Source organism: Hordeum vulgare, chromosome 5H (genome assembly GCF_904849725.1).
Source record: "Hordeum vulgare subsp. vulgare chromosome 5H, MorexV3_pseudomolecules_assembly, whole genome shotgun sequence".
Taxonomy (NCBI): Eukaryota; Viridiplantae; Streptophyta; class Magnoliopsida; order Poales; family Poaceae; genus Hordeum; species Hordeum vulgare.
Window position 1 is genome coordinate 7201967 of NC_058522.1, and position 10063 is coordinate 7212029.

A 10063-nucleotide genomic window follows, 5' to 3' on the forward strand; every position below is an offset into this window, starting at 1 on the left:
TGGACTTTGGGGTCACACCAAACCATAGAGAATGTTGCGGATCGATTTGAACACAATATGTCTACCATCAAAAAAAAGTTTAAGGAGGTCTTGTTGTGTGTGTACCGTATGGACGGTGATTATATTCAACCAAAAGATGGATCTTTCACGCAACCTCATGACTCGCTTAAAAAATTGAGATTTTGGCCTCATTTTAAGGATGCTATTGAGGTAATAGATGGAACACACATTGAATGTGTTGTGCCTACAAGTGAGCAACCCAAGCATCGCAACAGGAAAGGTTCAACAAGTCAGAATTGTTGGGGAATGTTGCATGAGAAACAAATATTTTCTTACGCGCACGAAGACCTATCATGGTGATGTCCATATACGAGAGGAAATTTGGATCTACGTACCCTTGTAGATCGCACGGCAGGAAACGTTAAGAAACGCGGTTGATGCAGTGGAACGTCCTCACGTCCCTCGATCCGCCCCTTGAACCGTCCCACGAACCGTCCCGCGATCCGTCCCACGATCCGCTCCGATCTAGTGCCAAACGGACGGCACCTCCGCATTCAGCACACGTACAGCTCGACGATGATTTCGGCCTTCTTGATCCAGCAATCAAGACACAGAAGTAGATGCGTTCTTTGGCAGCGTGACGGCGCTCCGGTGGTGGTGAAGGATCTACTCCTACAGGGCTCCGCCCGAGCTCCACAGAAATACGATCTAGAGGAAAACTTCCGTTGTGACGTTTGATACACACAAGGCATTGCTCCGGTGCCAGTGAGTTATATGATCTCATGGTAATTGGAACAAATACTTGACACGCAGAAAACTATAGCAATAAAACGGCACGATCAATATGCTAAATTCATAGTTTGGGTCTAGTCCATCACATGATTCTCCTAATGATGTGATCCAGTTATCAAGCAACAACACTTTGCACATAGCCAGAAAACCTTGACTATCCTTGATCAACTGGCTGGCCAACTAGAGGCTTGCTAGGGACATTGTTGTGTCTATGTATCCACACATGTATCTATGTTGTCATTCCAAATAATTATAGCATGGATAATAAACGATTATCTTTAAACAGGAAATATAAGAATTATTATTTATCATTGCCTCTAGGGCATATTTCCAACAAGAATGTCATGGCTATTTGCGATTTTGACATGAGATTTTTGTTTGTTATTGCTGGATGGCGTGGATCTATGCATGACACACATGTGTTGGATGATGCACAAGTTGAATATTCCTACTTCCCACACCCCCACGGACATAAATAACTTCTACATGTGTTCTTGTGCTCTAATGTGTTTCGTTAACTAATTTGTTTTGATTTTATTTGCAATCAATGCAGGAAAATACTATCTTGTTGCACCATACTAAGGCCAACGCTACCATGTACCTGATTTTTAACAAATACCACCACAAGGGAGAAATGAGACCTTCAATCATCTACATTCATCACTATCAGTGTTATGAAGATGAAATGGCGAATCCTCCTTGGCATCACACGATACAAACCTGCTACGCAAACACAGTCATTACTGCATGTGCATGTCTTCATAACACTACTAGGAGAAAGCCTAGTAGTAGCGCTTGATTTACCCATACCAGTAGTGTTGGTGGCAGCGCTACTGCTAAGGCGCTACACCTAAGTTTTAGCACCAGCACTACTGGTAAGTACGGTAGCAGTAGCGCTGGAAGACAACAAGTGCCGCTGCTAAACAAGTGCTATTGCTAATATTCCTACCAACGCTACTACGAATATTCCTACCAGTGTTATTGCTAACATTCCCGCTTTCAATAATTTAATTACCCTCTACGTATTTGTGCCCCCTCTACGTATTTTTGCATGCTTTATACAGTAGTCTCATCATATCATAATAAACATATATTATTCTCATCATATCATACATATAAAATAGTCTCGTCATACCATCATCATCATCATCATTATCCAACAGAAATATCATCACATCTCGAAAGTAACGATACACAAGTCGTGTCTCGAATAAATGCAACTGCATGGTCATTGCACACCCACAAGTTTCATCATCTTTATATAAACCATTATGTAGAAGAGAAGAGTGATCAGTATGAGCAAGAGCGCGGCTATGTAGTACTTCTTGAGGCACCGGTTTCGCTCCCTCTCTTGCCGTGGCATCCAACTCAAGTAACTCTTTTCCGCTTCGGCTCTATCGTCGAACACTCTGTGGCTAGTGCCCGGGCACCTGTCAACCAGGGCCTGAGCGTCTGGACAGTGGTCGTACACTCCTGGAACCCTCCCAATGAATATGATGTAGCAGTCCTTCGCCATCTCCGATCTATGTAGCTGCATTGTAAGTTGATGAATTCAACGATAATATGCAACATAATGTACTTGAGAAACACAAAGAGGCATAGTTAGCAAAATACAAGCAACCTATAGTAAACATAAATAATGAAGTTCCTCATACACAAACTAATTAACTAGAGCGATCTATGCTAGTTCAATGAAAGACACTAGTACTAATTATAAACACAGATTGTCATCGTCAATCACTCCTCCATGTCGACGCTCCAATCTTCATAATCAGGGATGAAGGACCCGAGCTTCGTGAAAGCATTCAGGTCCACACGCTGAGCGAGTAGCAGTTCTCGGACATTCTCCCGCCTCATTGGCCCATGGAAGAACATCCCTGTTTGTTCAACGACCTCCTTCATGATCACTTCATAAAGTTCACACCGTATGTCATAAAACTCAGCTCAGATTCGATGATCCGGTGTCCTTCCTATTCTTGTGGCCCAGTTGACAATCTTGGCATCGCGCCGGAAGTAGCTGAAATATAAAGGCATTGTTTATCCCTTTTGTACTCGATCATGTGAAGCATGAGGTAGAATCCATCAACCTTACTATCGTTTGGTTGCTCGATGCAGCAGAAGTCGGTCTTATGAACGAAATCCGACCCTTTATTCTTGTACTTTTTCACCTGGATATATCCACCAATAAGGCTGAAGGTTAAAATGTCACTATCGAGAATAATCTTTATGTGTGTGTAATCCTTTTTCTTGATGTTCTTCGCTGAGTCCAAGTACGGAGCATGGGAGTATTGTGGGTACGGACAGATGAGGTTGGCACCCCCTCCACCCCCCCCCCCCCCCGCCACTTCGCAAAATAAGTACACCTCAAATTAGCCTCCATGCTTAGAAAGTAATGATCAAAACTTACGAAAGGATATCCGTGGATGACTTACGCGGGATGACAAGGGAGGAGAATCGTTTCCTTGTCCTTATTAGCGACCATGAACTCGCTGATGTACTTGCTCGCATAGTCACGATGCTCTTTGCAGACTACCGAGATGCTCTTGTGCATACAGTACGGGTCCGCGACGCAGATATATTCTATGTTCTCATGCGTGATGATGTAGTTGAGATACAATGCATACATGCATATGAACTGAAAATCCAGCTTGGTTATGTGGAACATGTTGTAGATATGGTCAAATCGAAGAATGAACTTATCCGCGGGCCATTTGTCGACGTATGACATCGCACCCGGAACCTAAGCCGCGTAAAGCGAGTATCGTGGTTTTTCCGAGCTAAGAAGTCTTTTTTCTCTATGGCCAGCAGATCATCATGAAGTCTCCTTAGATCATTGTTCAGTATGTTCTGTAGTGCTTTCTGAGGTAGGATCGGGTGGCCGGCAACATGGAAACGCTCCGCACCTACGAGAGCTATTTTGTCTACCTCCTGGAGCTTCAAAGGCGGCTGGCTTCTTGAAGCAGCTCTGGCGACTTTGGAGCCTTTTCTGTCCGGTCTCCTCCCTTGCTTCTGGGTGGCTGGCGGTAGTGAGCCCATCATACCTTTCCTAACCACCACCCCCAGTGTCGTCGGGCTAATAAGTGGACGGCCCCTGCATTGTTCTTACTGGGTAGAGGCGGCATCTGGAGGCGTCTCTTGCGAGGATCACATGAAGAGAGACTTTTTGCAATCAACCGTAGGACGTTCCAGCTCCGGCAAATGAGGTAGCATCAACTCATCTCCAAGCTCATAGCCCGAGTCATAGTCTCGAGCATCGTCATAGGCGGTATTAATGTACTGGTTAGGGTCATCATCCTCCTCCTCCATTACATCATCAATATTTGCTTCTTCGACGGGGGCGATGTCATCTGGCACTAATGGAGGCTCTCCCTCGCCGCCTCGTCCGCTATCACCCTCCACGACATGTGTAGGTAATTGGTTAGGTGGGGTGGTGTTCATACCTTGTTGAGGAGTTGCGTTGCTGTGCTACCGGGCACCTCGACACAAAGGTGATTCTTTGGCCAAGGCAAGAACCAGCTTTTGCATTCGCCAATCCATTTAGGGGTATCGTCGTTATCGACTGGTACCGTAAGAGGCAAATCCTCGAAGCCCGCTTTGACACTAGCCACACAAACTTTGAAGATGCTAGAGGGCATCTGTCGGTTGTGGAGCATGCGGTCCTTCGGCTTAATGATCGTTGCCTTTCCCACGTCCACCTTCTGGCCGTTGATATCATACAATAGGATGCACGGGGTTTCGTCAGCCTATGAAGACATCACTACGATGTCACACATACAAAAGGCAACTAAAATGGAAGACTTTAGATATGCCAGTGAAGAGCGTATGACGCGTAATTACCGCGTTGGCGTCGAGCTCAGCCAAAGACGAAGCCCCGCCCAGCACGCCAGAGACGGAGGACGTGCTGTTATGAATCGGAGCGACACCACGTACGGGAGCATGTGCGGTTGCGTGAGCAGGTGCTAGTGGTGCGATGTTCACCGAATTGCTCCTGACAAAGCTGGGAAGGGGAAAATCCTCTCGCCCTTCCTCTCGCCCTTTTTTTGGATTCTTGTTCGTCAAATCCCAAATTGCTGGAACCAAGCTGCCAAAGGAAGCTGCCACAGCTGCATTGACCCTTTCTTCGAGTACCTTGACCAACTCTTCTTTGGTCTCAGCTTTGCTCTTATCGACCGCAAGCGCAACCTTCTCGTCGATGGTCAGTTGAGTAAGCATCCGTCTCTGCCTTTTTTCTTCCGGCTTCTCTGGTAGCTCTTCTTCCATGAGGTTCCATCTCCGACGCCATGCACACGTCCATATGATGGAGGTTTGTCCATCGAGACATTTTTCTGTATCTTCAAGGCCCAGTTGAACGGGTTGTCCCACTTGGGCCTCGCCGACGACTGAGACGACTCGTCGCTTTCGGAGCAGCAGCTCGTGCTCTTTTCCAGCGCTACTAATAGTGTCCTACCTATAAGGTTTTTCCTACTAATGTAACTTCATCCTTGAAACCAAGCTTCATCCTTGAAACCAAGCTAAGTGATCAACACTTTGGCATGCTTGAGAATGGATCATATGCTCACGTGGAGAGCCTTTCTAATCACTTTGCCGCCATCGATGATGGTACTATGGGTTCCATTCGTGATGCTATTGCGGCAAGTGTCTTCCCTTGATGGTTAGCTCTAGGGTGTATGCTTTTGTTGGGGGAACCATGTAATAATTTCAAGAACTTTCATATTCATATGTTCTTCTCACGTACTCATACTTATATGATGTGAGATAATGATGCATGTATGATGTGAGATAATGATGTATTGTTGTATATTCATATGTCATGCAAAATGATATTCGTATGTGATATAAATTAAGTTCATCTGAGCAGCAAAATGTGAAAAATAACACAATATCATTGAATCAAGACAACCATATAGTCGAAGGGCATTACAAACTTTTCTCTTACCATACAAAAGATAAGTTGCAAAAACAGACACCGAAAAAAAATTGGCTAGCTTATTATTTGGAGCTTATTTCCATATGAGCTGATCTAGAGCTTATTTTTACAGGAGCTTAAGTGATGGTGTCAACTCAAGCGGTGAGTGCATCGAAGTATTCAACAACAATGATGTCTCGCGAGTTCATCGAAGTTAATGGGGGACAACACGTTCTGCTTGGCTTCCGTTTTGGCTTACCATGACGTCCCCTAGCTCTAGGGAAGAGCGTGTGACCAAACATTTAGCGATGGCCTAAATTTGCAACCAATTCTTTTACCTGGCCAGTTAACATAAAAGCCCATTTACATTAAAACAATACGTTCTTTTCTCACAAAAATAATGTAGCTTATATACAACTCCAATTTTCTCTACATAGTGCGCCACCCCAATATATATCTCATACTGCAAGACGAACAATGCCCTCGGCTTCAACGCTATTCACCAAGGCTCATGCTTAGTAGTGATGCCTCATGCTTTTTTATGTAGATTTTGTTTGTTCCTGTGGGGATAGCATTTTTTCAGTGTTTTTGGGAGCAATTTATTCAAAAGCTGTTTTTGTTCGGTTTTTAGTATCTTTTCTTTGGTTCATTCGTTCTATTTTCGTTTCTTTTCCCTTTTTTTTCTTTTCCCTTTTCAACCTTTGTTTCCCGCCTTTTCTATTTATTGGGTTTTCTCCTACTTATTATTCTTTCACACTTATATATTTTCCCTTTATTCTATGTGGTACAATACACAACTTGTTTTGAGAACTATATGAATAAAATATTTACACATGTCAACATTGTTTTGAAAGGACATAATATTTGAAGTACAATACCTTTTGACAGCATAAACAATATTTCAAAATTGTTCATCATGTACTAAAAATTGGTATCTAGAAAATCCCCATCAAGAACTTAACAAATGTTCAATGTTTCTTCCAAACTGTTCATCGTATAATTTGAAAATGTTCATACTGTATTTGTTAAAAACTTATGTGATTTTTAAAAATACATGGTAATATTTGAACAGTTTTCAGTAAATACTGAATAACCTATTTATAATAAACTTTGCCAATTATTAAATAGATGATAAACTAGTCCTTAACACATGATGAATATTATCTCAGTAGAAGTGATCACTTGGAACATTCACATCTTTTAATATAAACTATTAATATTTTTTATACACAATAAACATTTTTTTATTATTTATTAATATTTTATATCTTTGGTTAAGTATATTTTCATTTTTGAACACCCCTTTTAATTAATTGAATATTTTTTAACACACAATAAAATTTTGATAACATAAAATAATTTTTTTGAATATCCCATGATTTTGTTTTAATACACGATAAACATTTTCTGAAATTAATGAAGAATATAAATGTTTTCGAAATATAAAACTTTTAGAACATTTTAGATATATATTGAAAGGAAGAAAAGGGTAAAGTAAAAATCCAGTGAAATCATGCGCCCATATTAAGTTAAGGGGAGGGAAGAGCTGGCCCCAACTGGGCTGATCAAGTTAAGTTAAGTTAAGGGAGGGAAGAGCTGGCCCCAACTGGGCTGATCAAGTTTTTTTTGTTTAAAATAAATTTAATAGTTTTATTGTTTCTTTGTTTCTTTTCTGCTTATTTCCTTTTTTTCCTTCTTTGGTTCGTTTTTCTTTATTTTTCCCTTTCCTTTCATATTTGAAGGAAAAACGTTTTTCGGATTTGAAGAATATTTTTGAAAGGAAGCAAAAAATGGAAATAAATAGAAAAGGAAAAATGTTTCCTTTTTTCTGTTATTCTTTTTCCTTTTTTTGTTTATTTCCTTGTTTTTCGTTCGTTTTTTCTTGCCTTTTTCCTTTTGTTTTTCTATATAAAGCACAAATATTTTTCGAGTTTGAAGAACACTTTTTGATTTTTTTTAATAAATTTGGAAGCGCGAACAATTTTTTAAAGCCTGAATATAATTTTAAGAACATTATTTTCAATAAAAACCCAACACTATTTGAAAGCGCAAACAAAATTTTAAGGCACAAGAATTTTTTGAATTTTGAGAACAATTTTGAGATATGATGAACAAATTTGAAAGCGCAAACAACCTTTTCAAGCATGATTAATTTTTGTATATGGTGACTTTTTTTTGAAAAAGAGAACAATTTTGAAAAACAGCGAAGAAATTTGAAAGCGCGAACAAATTTTAAAGGACAAACATTTCTTGAATTTTCAGAACAAATTTCAAAACCGAGAATAATTTTGTAAAAACCTGAACAAATCTGGAAGCGCGTATAGTTTTTGAAAGCATGCACTTTTTTGAAAAACCCCGTACATATTTGAAAGCATGAACAAGATTTTAAAGCACTAATATTTGTTTTTGAATTTTGAGAACAAATTTTGAAATCGAGAATAATTTTGAAAAATCCTGACCAAATTTGGAAACATGAACAGATTTTTAAAGGCCGGATATTTTTTGAATCTTGAGAACAAAATTTTGAAATGGAGAACAATTTTGAAAAAACCCCAACAAATTTGGAATGGAAAACAATTTTGAAGAAGTTTTAAAATGGTGAACAAATTTGGAAGTGTGAAGAAAATTATAAATGAGGAACATTTTTTGAATCTTGAAAAACAATTTAAAAACGTTAACAATTTTGAAAAATGGGAAACAAATTTGGAAGCCCGAACAAATTTTTAAACATGTTTAAATAAAGAAAGAAAATCTAAATCGAGAACAATTTTCAAACATTTTCCAAAATTTAAGAACAATTTGGAAGCTAAAATCTAGTGCTTTTTACTCAGAAGGGTGAGGTACATCCATTTATGCTGCCTCTCGAAATGTCTCACACTTCTTTTCACTCTTCACATGTTTTGAGTAGGTTGCCACCTGAAATAAATTGCCATAAGAATTGCGGAGCTTTGAAGATATAAATGACTAGATGCCTTGTGAACACTTAACTAAAACTTTCAATATGTATAGAACATGAGCGGAAGCCTGAAGGTGTTTTCGTGAATTAATTCTCCTGATAACCAGTTCTAGTTCTAGTTCTAGTAAAGATTGTTTGTGACTCTGTTTTTATGACTCACCGGGGGGCTAACGAGGAGAGCGGCGACGGCGTCGGGTCGGGGCGGCAGCGACAGATCTATCTATGGAGAAACCAGCAACGAGAAAAGGGGTAGAACATCTTCATACCTTTGAAGATCGCTAAGCGCAAGCGTTGCTAGAACGCGATTAATGGAGTCATACTCGCAGCGATTCAGATCGTGGTGGATTCCGATCAATGCACCGAACTTCGGTGCCTCCGCGTTTAACACACGTGCAGCCCGATGACGTCTCCGACGCCTTGATCCACCAAAGAGGGACGATAGGTTGAGGGAGAGCTCCGGCAGCACGACGACGTGGTGACGGTGGAGCTACGTGGCACTCCGACTGGGCTTCGCCAAGCACTATGGAGGACGAAGAGGAGGAGGTGTAGGGCTGCGCCGAGAGAGAGAGAGAAAAGTTGTCTCAAAGCAACCCAAAAACCTCACTATATATAGGAGGAGAGGGAGGAGGGTGCCCACCCTTTAGGGTTTCCACCCCAAAGGGTGCGGCAGCCATAGATGGCATTGGGCGGCGGCCAAGGTGGTGGAGGCGCCCTAGGGTGGGCCTTGAGGCCCAAGGTGGCCTCCTCACGCCTAGAGTTTGCCCCTTCACCCCTTGTTGTGCCTTGGGCTGATTATGGAGGCGCACCAAACCCACTTAGGGGCTGTTCCCACCCACTCTTGGCCCATGTAGCAGCTTGGGGCTGGTGGCCCTTGCCGGTGGACCCCTGAAACACTTTCGGTGGTCCCGTTACATTACCGGTGTCACCCACTACAAGAGATAAGCTTATTTATGACAAAAAATTCATGACTGCGGTTGAATTGCTCATAGATCTATGACGAAAATTTTAAAAAGGTCATGAGGTGTCTAAGAGGGTCCAAACCCTAGAAATTTTTGACCATCTCTATCAAGAAGGTCACAATCCCATTGCACAAAATGGTCACTAGCATGTGTAGCTCTATTTATGCATTTGCCCGATTATTAGCCTCTAGCTCCCAAAACTGGCTCGCAAAAATGGGCCAGCCTAATATAATCATTCGCCATCCAGTCCTGTGCATTTGCTCGATTATTAGCCGCAAAGGGATTTCTTAAGTTAATTAGGACAAATATTGCCTAATCTAATTTTTTAAGATAGTACAAATGCAAGCATTATATACGCGTTTATCATAAGAGTAATAAGTATATGGCGCCGGTAGCTCCTATTTCCTGGGTAGGTCGGGGAATAGTTACCAAATGCGCATCTCCGATCAC